Source organism: Herpailurus yagouaroundi, unplaced genomic scaffold (assembly GCF_014898765.1).
Source record: "Herpailurus yagouaroundi ecotype Mexico unplaced genomic scaffold, PumYag 201, whole genome shotgun sequence".
Classification (NCBI taxonomy): Eukaryota; Metazoa; Chordata; class Mammalia; order Carnivora; family Felidae; genus Herpailurus; species Herpailurus yagouaroundi.
In genome coordinates this window covers 1,071,626-1,081,767 of record NW_024412432.1, presented here as the reverse complement: position 1 = coordinate 1,081,767, position 10,142 = coordinate 1,071,626, and positions in this window count along the sequence as shown.

Here is a 10,142-nt window from a genome sequence, read left to right as displayed (position 1 = left end):
GGGTAAATACCAAGTAATGTGATTGCTGGATCACAGGGTAGTTCTATTTTCAGTTCTTTGAGAAAACTCCATACTGTTCTCCAGAGTGGCTGCACCAGTTTGCATTCCAGTTTGCACCAGCAGTGCAAGAGGGTTCCCCTTTTTCCACATCCTCGCCAACACTGGTTCTTTCTTGTGTTGTTAATTTTAGCCATTCTGACAGGTGTGAGGTGGTATCCCATCACTGAGTGTTGATAGGGATGGAGGGTTAGGGGGTGGGGAAAAAGGGTGATGGGCATTGAGGAGGGCACTTGTTGGGATGAGCACTGGCTGTTGTACGTAAGTAATGAATCATGTGAATCTATTGCTGAAGCCAAGACTACACTACATGTTAGGTAACTTGACAATAAATTTAAAAAAAAAAAAAGGACAATAAAAAAAAAGAAGGAGGGGGAGGAGAAAAGAAACAAAAAGAAAAGAAAAGAAAAAGAAAAAGAAGGAACCAAGAGCTATTTCTTTGAAAAGATAAACAAAATTGATAAACCCTTAGACTTAGCCAGACTCCTGAAGAAAAAAAGAGAAAGGACACAAATAAAATCAGAAATGACTAAGGAAAAGTAACAACTGACACCACAGTAATACAGATTATGAGACTGCTATGAAAAATTGTATGCCAACAAATTAGACAACCTAGAAGAAGCGGATAGTTTCCAAGAAACATACAATCTTCCAAAACTGAATCAGGAAGAAACAGAAATTATAAACAGACAAATTACTAGTAATGAAATTGAACCAATAATCAATTTACTATCAACAAAATGAAATCCAGGACCAGATGGATTCACAGGTGAATCATACCAAACATTTCAAGAAGAATTAATACCTATTCTCTTCAAACTATTCCAAAAAATAGATGAGAAAAGAAAGCATCTATGTACATTCTACAAGTCCAGCATTTCCTTCATACCAAAACCAGATGAAGACACCACACACAAAAAGAAAACTACAGACCAATATCCCTGACCAACAAAGAAGCAGAAGTCCTCACCAAACTATTAGCAAATTGAATTCAACAACACATTAAAAGAATCGTTCACCACAATCAACTGGGAATTATACCAGGGATGCAAGGACAGTTCAATTTTACAAATCAATCAACATGATACACCACATCAACAAAACGAAAGATAAAAATCAAATGACCATCTCAATAGATACAGAAAAAGCATTTGACAATATTCAGCATCCATTTATGATAAAAATTCTCAACAAAGCAACTTTAGAGGAAATATATCTCAACATAACAGAGGCCGTATATGAAAATTCCGTAATTAACATCATGCTTAATGGTGAAAAACTGAGAGCTTTCCCTCTAAGATCAGGAACAAGACAAATATATCTATTCTCACCACTTTTATTCAACATAGTACTGGAAGTTCTAGCCACAGCAACCAGAAAATAAAAAGAAATAAGAGCCATCCATATTGGTAAGGAAGAAGTTAAAATGTTACTATTTGCAAATAAGATGTTATACATAGAAAACTCTAATGACTCCACCAAAAAACAGAAGTAATAAATGAATTAAGTAAAGCTGTAGGATACAAAATCAGTAGCATTTGTATACACTAATAATGAAATAACAGAAAGAGAAATTAAGAAAACAATGCCATTTCAGTTGCACCAAAAGAATAAAATACTTAGGAATAAACTTAACCAAGGAGGTGAAAGACCTGTAATCTGAAAACTATAAAATATTGATAAAAGGAATTAAACATGACACAAACAAATGGAAAGGTATTCCATGTTCATGGATTCTAAGAATTAGTGTTGTTAAAATGTCCATACTACCCAAAGTAATCTACAGGTTCAATGCAATCACTATCAAGATACCAACAGCATTTTTCACAGAACTAGAACAAATAATACTAAAATTTAAGTGGGACCACAAAAGACCCTGAATAGTCAAAGCAGTCTTGAGAAAGAAGAACAAACTGGAGGTATCACAATTCCATGTATCAAGATATACTACAAAGCTGAAATAGCCAAAACAGTTTAGACACATGAAAAAAAAAAAAAATAGACACATAGATCAACAGAACAGAATAGAGCCCAGAAATAAACCCATGATTTTATGGTCAATTAATCTATGACAAAGGAGGCAAGAATATACAATGGGGGAAAAGGCAGCTTCTTCAATAAATGGTGCTGGGAAAACTGGATATCTACATGCAATAAAATAAAACAGGACCACTTTCTTATACCAAAATATATAAAATACAAAAAAAAAATCCTCAAAATGGATTAAAGACCTAATTGTGAGACCTTAAAACATAAAATTCCTAGAAGAAAATACAGACAGTAATTTCTTTGACATCAGCTGTAGAGACATTTTTCTAGATATGTCTTCTAAAGCAAATAAAACAAAAGCAAAATTGGCTCAGAGCCTGGAGCCTGTTTCCGATTCTGTGTCTCCCTCTCTCTCTGCCCCTCCCCTGTTCATGCTCTGTCTCTCTCTGTCCCAAAAATAAATAAACGTTGAAAAAAAAAATTTAAAAAACAAAAACAAAAACAAAAGCAAAATTAAACTATTGGGACTACCTCAAAATAAAAATCTTTCATACAATGAAGGAAATCATCACAAAACTAAAAGGCAACCTACTCAATGGGACAAGATATTTGCAAATGACATATCTGATAAGGAGTTAATATCCAAAATATGTAAAGAACTTATACGACTCAACAACAAAACTCCAAATAATCCAATTAAAAATGGGCAGAGAATATTAATAGATATTTTCCCAAATAAGACATACAGATGGTCAGTAGACACATGAAAAGATGCTCAGTATCACTCATCATCAGGAAAATGCAAATTAAAACCACAATATCATTTTATCCCTATCAGAATGGCTAAAATCAAAAAGACAAGAAATAACAAGTATTGGCACTGATATGAAGAAAAAGGAACACTCATGCACTGTTGGTGAGAATGTAAACTGGTACAGTCACTGTGGAAAACAGTTTGGAGTTTCCTCCAAAGATTAAAAGAAGAGCTACCAAATAATCCAATAACTTTACTACTAGTTATTTACACAAAGAAAAAAAAATACTCATTTGAAAAGATATATACCCCTATGTCTATTGCAAAATTATTTACAATAGCTGAGATATAAAAGCTGTCTGAATGTCCATTGATAAATGACTGAATAAAGATGTAGTATATATGTAAAATGGAATATTACCCAGCCATAATAAGAATGAAATCTTTCCATTTGGCACATCATAGATAGACCTAGAGGGTATAATGCTTAGTGAAATAAGTCTGTCAGAGAAAGACAAATACTATATGATTTCATTCATATGTGGAATTTAAGAAACAAAACAAACAAACATAACAAGAGATAAACAAAAAACAGACTCAAATACAGAGAACAAACTAGTGGCTTCCAGAGAAGAGGTGGGTGGGGGGATGGGTGAAATAGGAGAAGGGGATTAAGAATATACTTATCCTGATGAGCACTCAATAATGTATAGAAGAACTACTGAATCACTGTATTTTACACTCAAAACTAATATAACACTGTCTGTTAATTATACTTCAGTTAAATAAAAATTGGGAGCACTTGGGTGGCTCAGTCAGTTAACCATCTGATTCTGGATTTCAGCTCAGGTCATGATCTCCCAGTTGTGGCATCAAGCCCCATATCAAGCTCTGTCCTAAGTGTGGAGCCAGCTTGGGATTCTCTCTCTCCCTCTCTCTCTGCCCCTCCCTGATCACATGCACCCTCTATCTCAAAATAAATAGACTTTAAAAATAAATAAATTAATTAATTAATTAATTAATTAAATTGTAGAAGGAAACACAGGCAGCAATTTCTTTGGCTTCAGCCATAGAAATATTTTTCTAGGTATGTCTCCTCAGGCAAGGGAAAGAGAAATGAAATAAGTGGGATACATCAAAATAAAAAGCTTTTGTCAACAAAACAAAAAGGTAACTTACTGAATAGAAGATATTTGCAAATGATATCTTTGATAAGGGGTTAATATCCAAAATATATAAAAAATTTATTTAACTCAATGTAAAGAAATAAGCCAACTAAAAAAAAATAGGTGGAAGATCTGACTAGGCATTTTTCGAAAGAAGTCATGTAGATGGCCAATAGACACATCACTTGTCATTAGAGAAATGGAAGTCAAAACCGGAACAAGATATCACCTCACACCTGTCAGAATGGCTAAAATCAAAAAGACAAGAAATAACAATTGTTGGCAAAGATGTGGAGAAAATTGGTACAGCCACTGTGGAAAACAGTATGTAGTTTCCTCAAAAAATTAAATACAGAAATACCATACGATCTGAAAATTTCATTATTCAGTATTTATCCAAAGAAAATGAAAACACTAATTTGAAAATATATATTCACCCCTATATTTATTGCAGCATTATTTCCAATAGTCAAGACATGGAAGCAACTTCATTGATAGGCGAATGGATCAAAAAGATTGGTATAATGGAATATTACACATCCATAAAAAAGAATGAGAGCTGGCCATTTGGGACAGCATGGATAGATGTAGAGAGTATTATGATAAGTGAAATAAATCAGACTGAGAAGACAAATACCATATGATTTCACTCATATGTGGAATATAAAAAGAACAAAACAAATGAATAAACAAACAGAAAGCAGAATTAGATCTATCAATACAAAGAACAAACTAATGGTTGTTTGCTGATGAGAGAAAGGGGTTGGGGGGATAGGGAAAATGGATGGAATGAAGGGGAGTGTGAGATACAAGCTTCCAGTTATGGAATAAATAAGTCACAGGAATAAAGGGCACATCACAGGGAATAGGGTCAGTGATATTTTAATAGCACTATATGGTAAGAGATGGTAGCTACACTTGTGGTGAGCATAGTATAACATATAAAGAAGTTGAATCACAATGTCGTACACCTGAAACTAATGTAATATTGTGTCAACTACATTCAAATTTAAAATTTTTTAGTAAAATTTCCTAAAAGTGAAAAAAAATCTTGAAAATAGCAAGAGAGATATAAATCATTATGTACACATGAGCCTCAATAACATCAATAGCTGATTTCTCATCAGAAACCGTGGAAATCAGAAGGCAGTGGGATGATATATTCTTATCATCTTATCATCTTAAAAAAATTGTCCCCTGCCAAGTTGTTTTCCAGTGTGATTATATAATTTTACATTCCCACCATAAGTTTATGAGTTGTAATTTCTCCACATTCTTGCCAACCTGGTAGTCAGTCCTTTTCATTTTTGTCAGTCATTTTACTGCATGTATTATGTTATCCCATTGTGATTTTAATTTGCATTTTCTTAATGACTAATTATGTTCAGCATCTATGTGCTTATTTGATCTAAGCACATATATCTTTGGTGAAGTGTCTTCACATCTTTTGCTCAGTTTGTCTTAGTTTTCTTATTATTTAGTTTTGAGAGTTCTTTATGTATACTGTATACAAATCCATTATCAGATGTGTGATTTGTAATATTTTCTTCTCATCTCTCTTTTTTTATTGAGATATAATTGACATATATTAGTTTCAGGTATATAATATAATAATTCCATATTTCTATATATATTGCAAAATTGTCACAGTAAGTCTACTATCTGTCACCATGCATAGTGACAAATTGTTTCTTGTGATGAGAAATTTTAAGATCTAGTCTCTTAGCAAATTAAAATTGTTTTTTTCTTAGCAAATTTTAAATATGCAAAATAATATTTTTAACTATAGTCACCATGCTATACATTACATCCCTGGGATTGATTTATTTTATAACTGGAAATTTGTACATTTTTACCCCTTCACCCGTTTTGCCTATCCTCTACCTTCTTCTCTGGCAACTACCAATCTGTTCTCTATATCTATGAACTCAGATTCTGTTTTGTTTCATTTTGTGGGGGTGTTTGAGGATTTTTTGTTTTTGTTTTGGATTTTAAATGGAAGTAAGATCATGTGGTATTTGTTTTTCTCTATCTGATTTATTTCATTTAGCATAATGCCCTCAACTTCCATCTATGTTGTCACAAATGGCAAGATTTCCTTCTTTTTATTGCTGAATAATGCTCTATTGTATATGTACAGTATATCTTTTATCGATTGATCCATCAGTGGATGATTAGGTTGTTTCCATATCCTGGTTATTGTAAATAATGCTGCAATGAACATTAAGGTGCAGATGTCTTTTCAAGTTAGTGTTCTCATTTTTTTTTCAGATAAATACCCAGAATTGGAATTGTTGGATCATATGGTAGTTCTTTTAATTTTTTGAGGATATCCATACTGTTTTCCACAGTGGCTACACTAATTTACATTCCTACCAACAGTGCACAAGGATTCCTGTTTTCTTTATATCCTTACCAGTACTTGTTATTTCTTGTCTTTTTGATAATAGCCATTCTCATTACACCTCATCACAATGAGATATCTTATTGTGGTTTTGGTTTATATTATATTTTCCCCCAATGATTAATGATGCTGAGCACCTATTCATGTACTTATTGGGTATCTGTGGGTCTACTTTGGAAAAATGTCTATTCAGATCTTCTTCCCATTTTTAAATCAGATTGTTTATTTTATTTTATTTTATTTTTGCTATTGAGTTTTAGTTCTTTATATATTTTGTATATTAACACCTTAACAGATATATAATTTACAAATATTTTCTCCCATTCAGTAGTTTGCCTTTTTGTTTTGCCGGTGGTTTCCTTTGCTTTGTAGAAGTGTTTCAGTTTAATGTAATCCCATTTTTAAAATTCTTGCTTCTGTTGCCTTTGCTTTTGGTGTCAAATCCAAAACATCATTGCCAACACCAATGTCAAGGAGGTTACCACTAACATTTTCTTCTACGAGTTTTATGGTTTCAGCTCTTATGTTCAAGTCTTTAATTCCCTTTAGTTAATTTTTGTATATGATGTAAATTTTACTCTTTTCATTCTTCTGCATGTGGTTGTCTAGTTTCCCAACACTATTTATTGAAAGACTGTCTTTCCCTGTTGTATAGTCTTGGCTCCTTTGTTGTAAATTAACTGACAAACTATGCATGAGTTTACTTCTGGGCTGTCTATTCTGTTCTCTTGATGTATGTGTCTGTTTTCATACCAATATCATCCTGTTTTGATGACTATAGCATCTAATACAGTTTGAAATCAGGTAGTGTGATGCCTCCAGTTCTCATCTCTTAACAGTATATTTTGCAAGAGTTCTTAATTTTTATTAAGTCCAACTTATCAATTTCCTTTTTTTTAAGACTTTTTAAAAAGTTTTAAGTAATCTCTATACCCAACATGAGGCTGAAACTCACAACCCTGAGATCAAGAGTTGCATGCTGTAGTGACTGAGTCAGTCATATACCAATTTTTTTAATGAATTATGCTTTTGGTGTTATATCTAAAACATCTTTACCTAAACTATGGGCACAAATATTTTGTTTCACTTTTATCTAGAAATTTCATTGATATTATCTATTGACCTACTAACTTTTTATTTCATTGATCTCTGCCTTAATCTTTATTATTCCCTTTTTTCTGCTTATTTTGGGTTTCATTTGTTCTTCTTTTTCTAGTTTCTTAAGGTGAAAACAGACGTTATGCAGGTCCAGTCCCCAAATTTAGAAATGCAAAGCTTAGATTTTGATACTCTACTGAGACTAGTTCTACTACTAACAATATTCTCTCTCTCTCTCTCTCTCTCTTTCTGTGTGTGTGTGTGTGTGTGTGTGTGTGTGTGTGTGTGTGTGTACCAAGTAATGACACCTCTTGCTCATTTCTATTCTTTATGTTTTCTTGTAAAAGGACAGAAAAGATGTATTTCAGAGAGATAAGAGTAGTATATCTCTTTGCAAGTCTGCTTGATAACACACAGGTCTTCTTATTTAGGAATTTTTTGCTTATCATTCATCAGTTACTGGACATTTGAGTTGTTTCTACTTTTTTTTTAATTTTTTTTAACATTTATTCATTTTTTGAGAGACAGAGAGAGAGCACAAGCAGGGGAGGGGCAGAGAGGGGGGAGACACAGAATCCGAAGCAGACTCCAGGCTGTCAGCACAGAGCCCGATGCAGGGCCCGAACTCACAAAACACGAGATCATGACCTGAGCCGAAGTGGGACACTTAACCGACTGAGCCACCCAGGAGCCCTGAGTTGTTGCATTAGAAATAATGCTATGAACATTTGCACAAGTTTTTGTGCAAATATCTGTTTTTAATTCTCTTGGTTACATGACTAGGCATGGAATTGCTGGGTCACATGGTAATTCTATGCTTAAATGTTTTAGGAACTACCAAACTGTTTTCCACAGATGCTGCACCATTTTACATTTCCACCAGCAGTATATGAACATCCCAATTTTTTCATAGCCTCACCAACACTTTTTCCTTTGTTTAATTATAGCCATACTAGTAGGTATGATATGATGTCTCACTGTGGTTTTAATTTGCATTTCTAATGACTAATGACATTGAGCATCTCTTCATGTACTTATCAGCCACTTCTATGTCAGCTAGGGACACCATATTTCTTAATCAGTAAAATTGGGTCTCTTCTTTGGCATACATTAAGTAGTAAAGTGTCGAGTGCTGAAATAACCCTTACAGTAACTTCAGAACCAGTAACACATTTTTTGCTGAGATGGAAGTCAGAAAAGGCTGTACAATTCACATTTTAGTTGGTAGAAACAAAGACCTATTACAAAGAGAATAATTATTATATTGAAGTCCCTTGAAGCTTCCTGCAATTAAATCATGTATTAGTTCAGCAAAAGCCTGTTGTGGGTTAGAGAGTGAACACAAATAGTTCAGGTTTAGGGAGCTGGCATCAGCACTAGACTAACTGAAGTAGGATTGGTGGAAGCCTTATAGAATCAGCTCCTTTAAGGACAATGCAATATGCAACCAGAGTATAAACAGGAAGTTGGATGTATTAAGCCAGCTACCCTTGAGAGGAAAGCCAACTAGAAAACCAACTTATAATATGTGTGTGTCTTTGTGTGTGTATGTGTTGTTCACGCATTAATTTGTTCATACCTTAGCGGGAAAAACTCACTTCTGTGTTTCTCCTTTACTGTCACACTACTACACACTCACAACACTTCTGACACTAGATGTGGTTTTTTTCCCTACATCAAGCAATTCCATGACACCAGCTGAGTGTTCTACAATTTAATGCAATTCTGACACTATCTACACAGAGGTAGCATCAGATCCCACAAGTTAAGGGCCTACAAGATTGCCCTACCCTATGCCCCACTAAAGACACCAACATCAAGTCCAAGTTGTCACCCACGCTTTTGACTAATCAGCTATAAATCATAGGTTCCTGTGAGCCCTTCCTCGGGGTTAATTAATTTGCTAGAGCAGCTCACAGAACTTAGGAAAACAGTTTGCTTACTGTTTACCAATAAAGTATACTGATGGAAGAGATGTGTAGAGCATGGTGTGTGGGAAGGGGCCCAGAGCTTCCATGCCTTCTCCCTGTACACTACTCTCCTACCAAACCCACATGTTCACCAACCTGGAAGTCCCAAACCCCACTGGAATTTTTATGGAGGCTGCATTACATGGGCATGATCAATCGTTAACTCCATTTCCAGCCCTTCCCCTCTCTCTCTAGAGAATGAGGAGTGGAGCTGAAAATTCCAAGCTTCTTATCATGACTTAGTCTTTCTGGTGACCAGCCCCCATCAAGGAGCCCACCAAGTCACCTCATTAGAACAAAAGACACTGCTATCACCCAGGAAATCCCAAAGGATTTAAGAGCTGTGCATCAGAAACTAGGAACAGAGATAGATATATAGATATCTAATATATATATTTTTATTTTACAATACTTCACTCAAAACAATTATCTCAGGTGGGCTACAGAAGTCAATGAGTAAGGAGAAAGATAGATAGATAGATATATCTCACATCTTCTTAATCCATTCATCAGTCGATGGACATTTGGGCTCTTTCCATAATTGGGCTATTATTGATAGTACCGCTATAAACCATGGGGTGCATGTGCCCCTTTGAATCAGCATTTTTGTATCCTTTGTATATATACCTAGTAGTGCAATTGCTGGTCATAGGGTAGCTCTATTTTTAATTTTTTGAGGAACCTCTATACTGTTCTCCAGAGTG